The sequence below is a fragment of the Adiantum capillus-veneris genome, chromosome 12 (genome assembly GCF_014529385.1).
Source record: "Adiantum capillus-veneris isolate H3 chromosome 12, ASM1452938v2, whole genome shotgun sequence".
Classification (NCBI taxonomy): Eukaryota; Viridiplantae; Streptophyta; class Polypodiopsida; order Polypodiales; family Pteridaceae; genus Adiantum; species Adiantum capillus-veneris.
Genome location: NC_140942.1, coordinates 11,229,579 through 11,242,559, shown reverse-complemented (window position 1 = coordinate 11,242,559; position 12,981 = coordinate 11,229,579). Strand labels below are relative to the sequence as shown.

Below are 12,981 nucleotides of genomic sequence, written 5' to 3'. Positions count from 1 at the left end.
TTTTTTCCTTGACACAATCATTAGCATCTATCTGCATCAGGAATTGTGTTTTACTGGAGACTGATGGCATAGGTCGTGTTTTCACAATTCCGGTGTCTCTCTTTCGTCTATACCATTTTTTTCTTCTTGATTTCTGGTTTGGAAAGTCAAAAAACTTTTTCTCCCCTCCCTTTAAGAGTAACTTAGCTCTCGTATGCTCTTTTTCTGACCTCAAATCTTCTGAGGTAGCTGAGTGTTCATCTAACTCATTAGTTGAATTGTAATAGAGGTCTGAAAATACTTGTTGATATTTCATCAAGTCATTGGGTTCCTCATCTTTGTTTTCAATGTTGAGGATTGAAATCATTTAGATGGGAATTATGTTTTAACCATCCTCATTGCAAATTTGAGTAGGCATAGATGTATTCACACATACATCCATTATCGCTAAAATTTGAGTCCACTCGAATGGATCAAAGAAGTGTTTTGGAAAGGGTTCAAGTACGTAGGATTCGTCTGTGCAGTCCCTTTCTAGGATACATTCTTCTCGTCTTAAGCTTCCATTTTCTGAAGCTCCACACATCCAACTAAGAGTGTCTTTGTTTAATCAGGATGGGAGTTTAGTTTCAGCCGAAGAGACTGAATCAAACTCTTGGATGGGTGTTTTCAAGACATCTCTATAACTTTGATCTTTTCAATCGACTCTTGTTATAGATCCCACTTGCTTCAAGTATAGATAGTTGTTTCCCCAATCTTGGATAATTGTACCTGTCGCATAAAAGGTCTTCCCAATATGATTTCATAGTTGAGTTTTTTCCCAAATTCTACTATGGCAAAAGTGTGTTGATATTCAATTCCATAGGAATTGACTTTCACTTTTTCAAGCAGCCCCAATGGTCTCTCAATGTGTCCATCAGCCAACTGCAATTTCATTTGAGTTTGTCTAATGGCTGGCTATCCCCGAGATTCCGAGTATCACCATGGTTTCAATGTCATTATATTTCACTGGGAGGGTGGTGTTTCCTTCTTCCCCTTCATAATATTCTCCGGCCTTGTTCATAGGAACTGATCGAATATCTTTGCTTTCCATTTTATTTTTCAATTTTCCCAAATTCTTCGAGATTAACCCCGTTATCCCCACCTTCTCTAGGGTTTTTTGTAAATCGTTCCACAAGTATGGTCTGAGTTTCAACAGTTCTCCCAAGGTAAGAGTGCATTGGATGGGTGTAGACATGATTGAATGAATGTTGTCTACTTCTAGGGTCTGTTCAGCTCTTTTAACTTGAGTGGGCTTACACACGATGGATTCATCTTCGTTATCTCCCAAGTAAGAAGGTAATGTTTTTAATGTCAATGGTTTTGACATTCATGAAGCTTCCGATCCGCAATCCCCGTACAAGGATTGTAAATCCATGTTCATATCAGAAGGTAGGTTATCCAACCAGACTTCCTCTATAGGAGCTGACTTTAAAGTTAGGCTCCCATCATTGATCTCTCTCACTTTTTCCCATAAGTGTCCTAGCTAGTTTTCCTCTACGAATGGAATTCCATCTAAGGCATCTTCGCTGTCCGGCACTATAAGCTCTGGTTCATTTGTTTCAAGGTGGGGTTCTGCCACCACATTGGATTTTGCTTTCGTTTCTTCTACCACAAGCTCTTCGGGTTTTGCAATACTTTAAAGCTTGCGTTTTTGTTTTTCCAGGATTTCTTGCGTAATTCTTACCAAATTTTGATAAGCTTCCAGCTTCGCTGCTTCCATGTCTAGAGATGGATAGTTTTTTCCACTTGTTTTCCATGTTTTGGCCTGCTTTAAGTCCTGTTTGGTAGGCTTCCAAGGCAGCATTGATAGGCTCAAAAAATTTATCAAACCAGAATGGATCCTCCCAATTTCACGGTTGTTTCCTTGAATTCACTGCTAGTTTGTTTCAACTTGTCCTGGGCTAGCATTTTTTCTTTCTCTTTGATGTCAACTCGTTGTTTTTGTTTTCTCATCTCATATCTTTTGCTTCTGCTCCTTTTGATTCTTTGAGAAGAAAATTTCATGTTCTCCAAATCATCAGAGGAGTTGTGTTTCTTTTTCTTTGCATGGGTCTAGTGATTACGTTGATTGGATCAATCGGTTCACTCTCTGATGAGCTACTAGGCATCACTTGGACTACGTTTATGACGGTTTTACCCTTGTTCAAAGGATTTTTAGGACAATCTTCCAGAAAGTGTCCTCCCCTTTTGCAACATTGTATGCAATAGGCTTCAATTGGTTTGAGGTTTTTGTCAGTCTCTGGACATTTGTTTTTCCAATGGTCGTCAGCACCACAATTATTACAGTTTTCTGTTCTAGGCTTCATCATGGGTCTTCCCTTGGGAGGTCTGACACCTTGATTAGCTACATAATACATCAGTGCTAGCTCTGGTGGAGCATAAGTCACGGTTTCTTCCCTTGGTGGTGGATGTGGATTATACCAATCTCCCTCTACCATTACTGTAGATGGATTAGGCTCTGCATAAGGTGTAATAGGCACTGATGCTTTTTCATCTATGACTCCTTCAGAGTGCATGTAATTTACAGGCACTATATTATGTCCTGGATACGGAGGTTGTTGTCCCAACACAGGTTGAGGTCTTTCCATACCCATTGGTGGTCTTTGAGCTTGGGCCATATTAGGCTGATATCTATACATGGGTTGTCCTTGTGGCCTCATGGGCACGTACTGAACATTCCCATCATACTTTGGTCTAAAGTAGCACTCATGGGTTTCATGGTTGGTCCATTTTTCCTCGATTTCACACCATTTTTGTGGCTTAATTGGTTGTCCCTGTGGGAGTATCCCTTGTCCTGGTCCTCTCATAGGTGATTTTTGCATATTTTTCATCATGTCGTTCATCCTTTTTAGCATATCTTCTATGGCTAAGAGTGGTGCCGCAACAGCTGTTCCCACTTGTGCTTGTTTTGTGGACGCTATCTTCTCTCTTTGATTATCCTTAGGGACATCATCTTCATTGAAGATCTCGTAATTGTCTCCTAGGTCAATATCATCAGACACACACGCTTCTAGGGTTGTATGTTTTTTACTATAGAGTATAGCATGAAGTTCTTTGTTTAGCAGCTCCTCTAGAAACAAAGATACAAGTCGTTCTTCTGCAATTATCTCCATCTCTGGGCATCTGGCAATGTATTGTTTCATTCGAGTTGCACAATCCCTAACAGACTCACCATGTTTCTATTTAAAGCTGTAAATTTCATCTACAATATTATGTTTAATCCCCATTTTAGAACACGCAGCTACAAATACTTGAGCTAATGTGTTCAAGTCCATGATTGACCTTGGTGGAATGTTTTGGAACCATGTCAAAGCTTTTCCTTCTAATGTCATTCCAAACCCCTCGAATTAAGTATGGAAATCGAATATACGCTCTGCTCTTAGCACTTGCTTAAAGCTTGCTAAGTGGTCGTACGGATCCCCTGATCCACTGTATTTTATGACCCATTTTGAAAATGAGCTGGTTTGACACGTTTGTTTGGCTCAACTCTAAGTCTTCTGGGAGTTGGTCCCATTCCGAGTCCTTCAAACCAGTCTATTGGAAATAGTGGCTCATGTAGCCCTGGATTGGCCTTAGTGTCACCCAGTTTTCTACGTGATGAGGTGGTTTTTGGTTTCTTCACAATACTCTCAGATTATCTCTCACTGTGTTCATCTCTTGGAATTGTTTCTGGTCCTTGCCTCAATATCCAATCTCGTATACCCTTGGTATTTGGTTTGTTCTACCTCCTCAGGAGTCATCATAACAAAGTTGTTGTTATAACAATCCCTAAATAGGTAGGTTGGTAGGTCTGCTAATGCTTTATCGTTGCCCTCTCTCTCTTGGTCGACCCCTCTTGCTATTTGCTTATTCTACCACCCCATTGGACCTCTCAAGGCATACCCAATAGGATTTCAGGAGCATAAGTGATAGCCTTCTGACATGTGTCCCCCTTTCCCCTTTTGTGAGAGCTCTAGGTAATTAATTAATGCAACTAAACTCTCATTGGACCCCTTTGTCTCCTGGCCAATAGGAATCAGGCAAGCCATTGGACTGTTGAATGCTCATTAGACCCTTTGGGAGACTGTTCAATAGTCTTCTAGAGAGCTTAATTCTTATCGGTTCTTTTATTAAAGGTTTTTAATTTAACTAAACTAGATTTAATCTAGCCTAATTCTCATTGGTCCACCTCCATGGCCATCCAATAGGATTTGAGTACACCTTGGGGGCATCTAGTCTAGGGAGTTGTCCCTCATTCCCTTTGTGTAAAGGAGGCTTGTGAGTGTGTGTGTGTTTCTCTCTCATCCCCTACTTGCAAGGCTCGCCCCCTCCTTTTTAGGATTAATTAGGACTTTTTTTTACACACACACAAAGCATCCAATTTTCCTAAGCTTAGCCATTGGACACAACCTTTGATTCTTGGAACCTTAGCATTTTGGAAGTCTTAATGGGCTGGACCTTAGGGTCTTTAAAGCCCATTGTTGCACCCTGATCTTTTGCACATGGACCCCCCTTTGGATCCCTATTTTCTCTCCTTTGGATGCCTACTGTGGCCGGTCTGCCAGCTTAACCAATATTCTAGCTTTTTCTCCCGTGGAACTTCCCTATATTACATGATCAGTTTAACATGAGAAAATCAATCAGGAGAATTCGATATTAGTTATTATGACATTACCTCGCTCTTGAAATCATAGTCGTCCTCGACTATGGGGTAGAGAAGATAAAGCATATTCATTAGTCCTTTTTCTAGCGGGCAACGGATCCCTATGTTACCCTACGACATCGTTCCAGAATGAATGACTAATGCATTTGGTGCTTGAGAGCCTACGCTGCCGCAAGCATGTCTGCACATTAGTCCTATCAATCTTCCTTAGTAGAGTGACAAGCTCTACTTGGTGTTTGGGAGACGTTGTCTCCAGAAACTTGATCTAAGCATGCATACTACTTCACATTTGTGCACAATAAAGAAAATGAGAGTCTTATAAGACAAAAACTTTGTGCATTTAAAACATATGTACATCTGCTTACTCTAGGGAAGCATTGTAAGCATTGACGAGGTTTAGGCTATCCTTTAATTGTATACCTTGCATCCATCTAGCATCTTCAAAAGGATAATTCTTAAACTTAATAAGATATTGTCGGATAGTCTTCCCGCCTCTTAATACCTTGTCTTCATGTCTGAGAATGGACTCGGGTTGCAACTCCTCTTCTTGGTTCTTGATCTCCTATGGGTCTTCAGTAGTTGGTTCTTGAGGTGGCTCTCCTTTGTAAGGCTTTAGTAGGCTCACATGGAAAGCATTGTGTATGATCCAATGACTGGGCAACTTGAGTTGATAATCCATCTCATTGATTGGCCTAAGAATCTGGAAGGGACCATAGTACCTTTTTGCTAACTTAGCATAGTACTTTTGGTGTCCTCTAGGATTCTTGCCCGTCGGGTGTCTTAATCGAGACTTGGGAAATTTGAGTAAGACCCAATCATTTTCTTTAAAGGCTTGGGGTCTTTGGTGCTTATCAGTAGTAGCCTTTTGCCTTTTGTTTGAGATAGAGATAGCATCCTTAATATTTTGGAAAGATTCTTGTAGGCCTCGGCTATACTCATCTACAACGAAGATCTTCCCATGTACCTTAGGGAGTTCTACCATAGCCCGAGCAAGCGTGAGCGAGCATACAAGAACCCGAGCGAATATCTATGATGGTGTTCTTGTCAATGCATATGGCCTAACAAGAAAACTATGCAAAACATAATATTAGTTTCTTTAAAAAAATGGATATAGTTTCCTTGGTACATGGATCAATATTTCAAAACAAACCAATAGCCATTTAAGACACCACACATGAGCATTTGAAATTCTAACCAAATTGTTCCAAAGAGTAAATACTTCTCATCCAGGACTCTAAACATTAAAACATCAACTCAAAAGTTTCCATCAAAACATGACAAGAACCATATGAAAATAACAAAACATGAATTTCAATTCTAACATCAATGCTACAAATTTCTCAATTCTTATGATTAGTCACATTCATTGTCGATGTAGACTTTCCCCCTCCAACGCATTGTCAATGCATATGAACTAACAAGGAAACAAAGACAAACATAATACTAGTTTTTGAAAAAAAATGGACAGAGCTTCCTTTGCACATGGATCAATATTTCAAAACAAACCCATTAGCCATTTAAGGCACCTCACAGGAGGATTTGAAATTGAAATTCTAACCAAATTGTTCCAAAGAGTGAATACTTCTCATCCACGACTCAAAACATTAAAAAATCAACTCAAAACGTTTCCATCAAAACATAACAAGAACTATAAGAAAATAACAAGACATGAATTTCAATTCTAATGTCAATGCTACAAATTTCTCAATTCTTATGATTAGTCACATTCATTGTCGATGTAGAATTTCCCCCTCCAACGCATTGTCAATGCATATGACCTAACAAGAAAACAAAGAAAAACATAATACTAGTTTTTGAAAAAAAATGGACAGAGCTTTCTTTGTACATGGATCAATATTTCAAAACAAACCCATTAACCATTTAAGGCACCTCACAGGAGGATTTGAAATTGAAATTCTAACCAAATTGTTCCAAAGAGTGAATACTTCTCATCCACGACTCAAAACATTAGAACATCAACTAAAACATTTCCATCAAAACATAACAAGAAATATATAAAAATAACAAGACATGAATTTCAATTCTAACATCAATGCTACAAATTTCTCAATTCTTATGATTAGTCACATTCATTGTCGATGTAGACTTTCCCTTTCCAACGCATTGTCAATGCATATGACCTAACAAGAAAACAAAGAAAACATAATACTAGTTTTTGAAAAAAAATGGACAAAGCTTCCTTTGTACATGGATCAATATTTCAAAACAAACCCATTAGCCATTTAAGGCACCTCACAGGAGGATTTGAAATTGAAATTCTAACCAAATTGTTCCAAAGAGTGAATCCATGACTCAAAATATTAGAATATCGACTCAAAAGTTTCCATCAAAACATGACGAGAACCATATGCTACAAATCCCTCAATTCTCACACTCGTCGTCGATGTAGACATTCCATCTCTGACGTGTCTCACAGATTTCAGAATTGTACGCATGTCTGCTTCCATGCTCCGAGCCATCTCCTCTGCGTAGATCGGCATGGAACTTCCAACCAACAAGAAAATGCATCATCAAGGCAAAATACTAAACAAGACATAGAAGCAATATCCATAAACACTAAATACTGATGTTGACATCAAAAGGATAACAAAAAACATAAGCAATGTCAATGGCATAGTAGGACGTGGGCCTTACTAGTCGTCAAAGGGATTGACACGCGATGGCATATCACCCTCATCATCAATATCTAAGGAGGTGGAGGGGTCCTCTCTACTCCACTTTCTATGACGGAGTAATGGTAGCATATATCCTGAAATCAATGGCTCATCAATGTCGAGCGCAACACATGTCTGTCCTGATCCCACACAAGCTGCCAGTGCAGGGGCCGTACCACATCCAAGCTCCAAGAAAATACCTCCATGCCGACAAAGGAGCTCCACAAAGCATGCAACAAAAGAATGGCTCCGCCGCAATTCACACCTCGTAATGGCTCGCTTGAAGATGATCTGGCTTGAGAGAGCTCCGGAACATGATGCATCATAAAAGAATCCGATGACTGGATACCAAGGCGAGAAAGTAGGACAGTGCTCTCTGCTACGAAGCACGGTGGACGCATACCTACTCGATGAACCATAAATAGCACAGAGCAAAGAGTCAAGACACTGTAACAAAAGAGGCACGAATAGAGAAAGTAACAACATAAATCATTGGAGTATTAATACAAAGCAAGTGTATCACCTCAATGGGACCGCCAAAACTCTCAAAATGACCATAGGCTCCATGATGGATTACTACAATACCTAACAACCATCTCTGCAGTACGACAAAACCTCTCCACCCACCCAATGGCCTCTCGTGTTCAAAGCATTAATTATTATGAACACTTATAATGATTATACTATCTTATGGCATGATCATAAACAAAACGATCTCACCCGCCGTAGACACCATGATTAGAAGCCAGCCTGAATTTGCTAGCGTCGAGAATGCCAAATGAATTCCAGCACGTACATGATCCTCACTGCAAATGTCCCAGTGAGGTAGAGTAGAGGAGCCTTCTAGGGACCCACCAAAGGGAAGATCCAAGAAAATGAAATCAACAGCCCATGGAACGGATCTCCCCCCGCAAGTATATAGTGTAGCCTCCGAACGTGCCCGTAAAAGATGCTCATGTACAGGAATCCATATGGGATTCTGAACTCCCGCTTTGAAGTCTACAGCAATGGCAGTGTAGTCCCCCACTATGGCCATGCACCGTGTGTCAACAAAACTAGATATGTTTTGTAGTGGAGACTCCATAAGATAAACAAATGAGATAGTCTTCCTAGCCATGAGGGTGCCAAAAGACACTGGAGCATCACAAAAAGATAAAATAAGTCATCTATGAAGCACATTTTAGGAAAGCATTAACAAACTTTTATAAGACATACCAGGCATTGAGCCCACATCCTCCTCTACGATCGTATCCACAAATGTTTCCTTTTCCTTTTGAGAGTTGTGTGCATTATAAACAAAACATTTTAAGTTAAAATACTACTAACTTATGGTTGTTTGACATGCCAAGGAGTGAAACATACCTACATGTCTCTCCTCTTGTCTATCTGCTGGTGGATTTTGCATCACAACATCCCCCGACATCTTCTCATGTAGCTCTCTTTCACGACCAAGAACATGACCTTTTTCCATATCTATCCACCATAGACAATTCTCAATCTCCCATGCACTCAAGGTGCGCATACTAGAGGGGTACATGCATGTGTATTGAGTATCCATATGAGTCCACTGTTTTGCCAAAAAAGGCATGACAGGTAATACATTCTTGGATACCAAATACATAAGGAATCTACAATGAACAACTAACAAGTTACATGAAACTCATCACATAAACATAACAAATTAATAAAATTGCAATTAATAAATTCTTCACCTGGAAGACAAACGTTGTGCTGCCATTCGTAATGTATCTACCTTCTTCAATGCTTGCTTCTCCACATCCTTCGTCTTTGCTCCAAGAGACGCTTCAATTGGAAACAAAAAGGGCCTGGCTTCAAATTTTATCTCCTCAAAATAGAATGTGAGGGTAGAGTCATGTGGCAAAGGCACAATGTCAGGCACATCCATAAGATCTGACACAATCTGAAATGCCCTTTCAAAGACTCGTGCCAAAAAACCCTCTCTACGAAGCCACCTACAATCCCAAAAAGAGTGAGAGAAAAAAGACAGTACAACATATTCAAGATTAATTGTCCACAATAATCTTACATGCGGAAGACGTGATCTCCTTTCTTAAGACCATATGCACCTCTTGTAATCTTGTCCGCTTCAAGCAAAGAAATCCAATGAATCTTGTTTTGAACAGGGGCATCTTGGAGTGCTATTAAGTTCAATTTCTCCAATGTAGCCCAGCTATCATTACCCCATTTCAGAGACAAAACCCTTGCTAGCCAATCCGTCCCAAGGTTGGGATCCACTATGTTAAGTAAGTGCAATATGAGTAAAAATGACAATTGCTCTAATTACATATTGTACCATTTGCCACAAAGAAAGAGTAGATGCAAACAAATAGAGTACCTTCCCAATACGATCTTGATATTTGTGTGTGATCTCCCGGTGAATTCTTTCCTCTTCCTTTTAAAAGTCTTCGTCAGACAAACCATGCTTCACATTCGACATTCTCTTCTCTTTCTCTTTTGTCAGTTGAATCTAAAATCCAAAATAAGCAAGACTATATTAATAATCACGCATACCAATGACAAAAGAAATCATTTAATTTGATTCATACATCATATACCAATCTGCCAAGGTAACGTCGAGTGAGCGGATACCAAGGCTCGGAACCTTTGGCATACTTTTTCCGTACGGTGGGCAATAAGATTTTGATCCTTTTCAGGTAAACCGTTTAAGTAAAATCACATGATCCGCCACACAAATGTGTGTGGTATTAACTATCTCATCACAAAGGTGAGTGACAACTAGAGCATGAGTATTCATGCTGCATTGATATATCATGTTAGCATTCAAATATACATTAACTTAAATACTAGCAAAGTTGAACAAGTGAAACACTTACAAGTTCATTCTTTGCAAACTGCTTAGCAATGCAATCTCGGGCACTTTGGTAGGATCTATGATAGTGCACAAAACAAGACAATGCTTCTCCTTCAAAGTGGAAAACCTTTCTTTAATTGCCTCTATCCATGCCACAGTACGATGATTCCCTCCCAAACATAGAACATGTGATTGACAAGATCTTGAAACTTTGGTTTCTTTTTCAATTCACATTCGAATTCATCATTGATCTCATTCCATAGAGGTCCCCATGTTGCTTTGATCTCATCTTGAGTACACACAATAGGTAAACTTTAAACAAAATCCAAAGAATGTGAACAATGGAAAAAAGATAGAAAGTATTAACATACCTGTCACAAGGCTCTCCTCTCTTTTGCATGTCAATAAAGAGACAATAAAAACTCCTTTTTCTGGCATATAGCCTTCTTTTGTGAAGGCAGACTTCAAGCCTCTAAGATCGTCTCTCAACCCTCTCACCCTTGTATATGGAATCAATCTGCACAAGGGAATAGAGGGACAATCAAAGCAGCTAAATATACGTGTGCTCTCAAGCATATTTGCTCCCCTATGCATGAAGATTTTTTGTTCATCCTCCATTTCTGCGGCTGCAGTAACCTCGTCCCTTATCTCCCATGGGACTATCTGCAACCCATTCTCCTTAGGGGCTAGTGTCTCATCTATCTCATGTAAAGATCCCTGCCCCATGTCCATAGATAAAATCTCCTCTTCTTGTGTTTCTAGCTCCTCTACCATGATAGTAGCTGAAACCAAAGAGTCTTGATCACTACTGTCCACTTGACCACAAGAGATTTGGTCACTACTCCTCCCTCTCCGGGCACGACCACAGGATCTAGGACTGATCCAACGTAAATAAACAATTCAACATTTTTAGTAATCTTAAAAAAGAATCAGTTGTTGATGCAAACACATAATAAAACATAAAGTATTGTTATGGAATAAGAAAATGAAACAAAATTTAATTTATATTTAGAGCACTATTTCAAATACTATGCATAGCCCATGAGATACATCTCCAACAATTTTTTTAAACCAAGGCTATAAAATTTATTCCAAATTATTATAAAACTTTGAAACACCTAGCATGAGGACGTCCTCTTCGAGTAGATGAACCATTTTTGCCTACCACATTGATTGCCCTTGTCTCATGAATTGACCTACACAAGTCATGGCATAAACTTAAACTTGCAGACATGGCATAAGTAGCTTTACAGAAAATTGTATTAGCGAAAAAACAAACGAAATGCACAATCTCTAGTTGGACATAATGATACATCATTGAACACCATTCGGTGGGAAGCAATTGGCTAAGAAAACCAACCAAGGAAAAATTTCAAGCCAAGAGTTTAGTTGTTGATAGAGCCGCGCGCCGGCGTTTGGTCATTGCGACAACCCGCAAAGACTAAATTTTTAAAAGTTAGTTTCTTTTTAACACATTTTTTCCTTACACATGTGATACCACTCTGAGCACTTCTCCCACGGTCTTCCTCGATCAACAACACAATTACATCACCGAATTTAGATGTATCAGCTTCGACCAACAGCCAATATCACCTCAACTCATTGCATGAACTCCAACGCCTTCACCTATGGCCCTTGGGCTCGGCCACATTAGCTCACACACACCATATCCAAGGGAAGACCCACTCGTTGAAACGGACAATCCAATGCTTTCACACACGGAGGGGAGATTTGGTCCAACCTTTGAGGCCCTGCCAATTCTTGAACCTACCTCTACTCGCCCACGCGAGGAGGCACATAGAGCACGAGGTCAATGAATGCAGCTCCAACTATCCATTCTCGATCCCCTCAAGCTGTCGCGTTGGCTAATTCTAGCTTTGCACGGCTGGCTCTTTCATACGAGCTCAAGCTCGGCTCCATCTCATTATGTTATAGGTGGCTGCCCCTCCTGGTGAGCTCCAATCTGTGGCGCCCCAATTTGCTTGCATCAGTGGCACCCCAATCTGTGGATGCCCCTCCTAGTGAGCTCCAATCTATGGCGCCCCAATCTGTTTTCATACGAGCTCAAGCTCGGCACCATCCCATTCTGTGGCACCCCAATTTGCTTGCATCACCTTGCGTCCTCGGCACCATCCCATTTTGTGGCGCCCCACTCTCCAGGGACATAGTTGTTAATCAACACAAAAAAAAGTACCTGTGTTGTAAGTGCTTAATGCACTGCACACAGAGAATCTCTGGCAGCGCAAAACGGCTTCAAGAACATTAAAAAAAAGTTACCTGTGTTGTCAGTGCTAGATGCAAAGCGCAGAGAGAATCTCTGGCAGCGCAAAAGGACTGTCTCGAAGCAGAAAAAGACTGTCTTGAAGCAGGATGAAGCTTGTGTTGGCAACACGAAGAGCAGCAGGGGATTCGAAGTTGGGAGCTATCACAACGAGCGCACGCCGGCGCGCGCTCCTTGCAGCGAAGAAATGATCCCCTGCGTCCTCGAACCTGCGTCCTCGAACCTGCTCTGTCTATCGTGCGACGGGAGTTGAAGCTCGACAAAAAAAAAAAAAATTGTTTAAAAACTTGGCAAACCTACATATGAGAAGCACTTGAGTTAGGGTGGTTACATATTGTCTGCCCAAAGTTGGGCGCACTTGCATGGACTCCAGACGGTGAGCTCCTATTCGGCCTGCAAAAGGTTCAACGCCCAAGAAGATGAACAGCGAAACCCCGCTGCCCAAGGTTGGGCGGGGATGGAGTTCGCTACGCGACAGGTCATCGTTTAATCAATACTGAATTCAACTTGTACATGCAAGTGTGTAAAACAC

General features: G+C 40.5%; 1 pseudogene; it reads right to left on the bottom strand.

The window, feature by feature from the left end:
• Positions 1-7,298: 7,298 nt before the first annotated feature.
• On the bottom strand, positions 7,299-10,957 carry LOC147445321 (uncharacterized; annotated as a pseudogene).
• Positions 10,958-12,981: the final 2,024 nt, after the last annotated feature.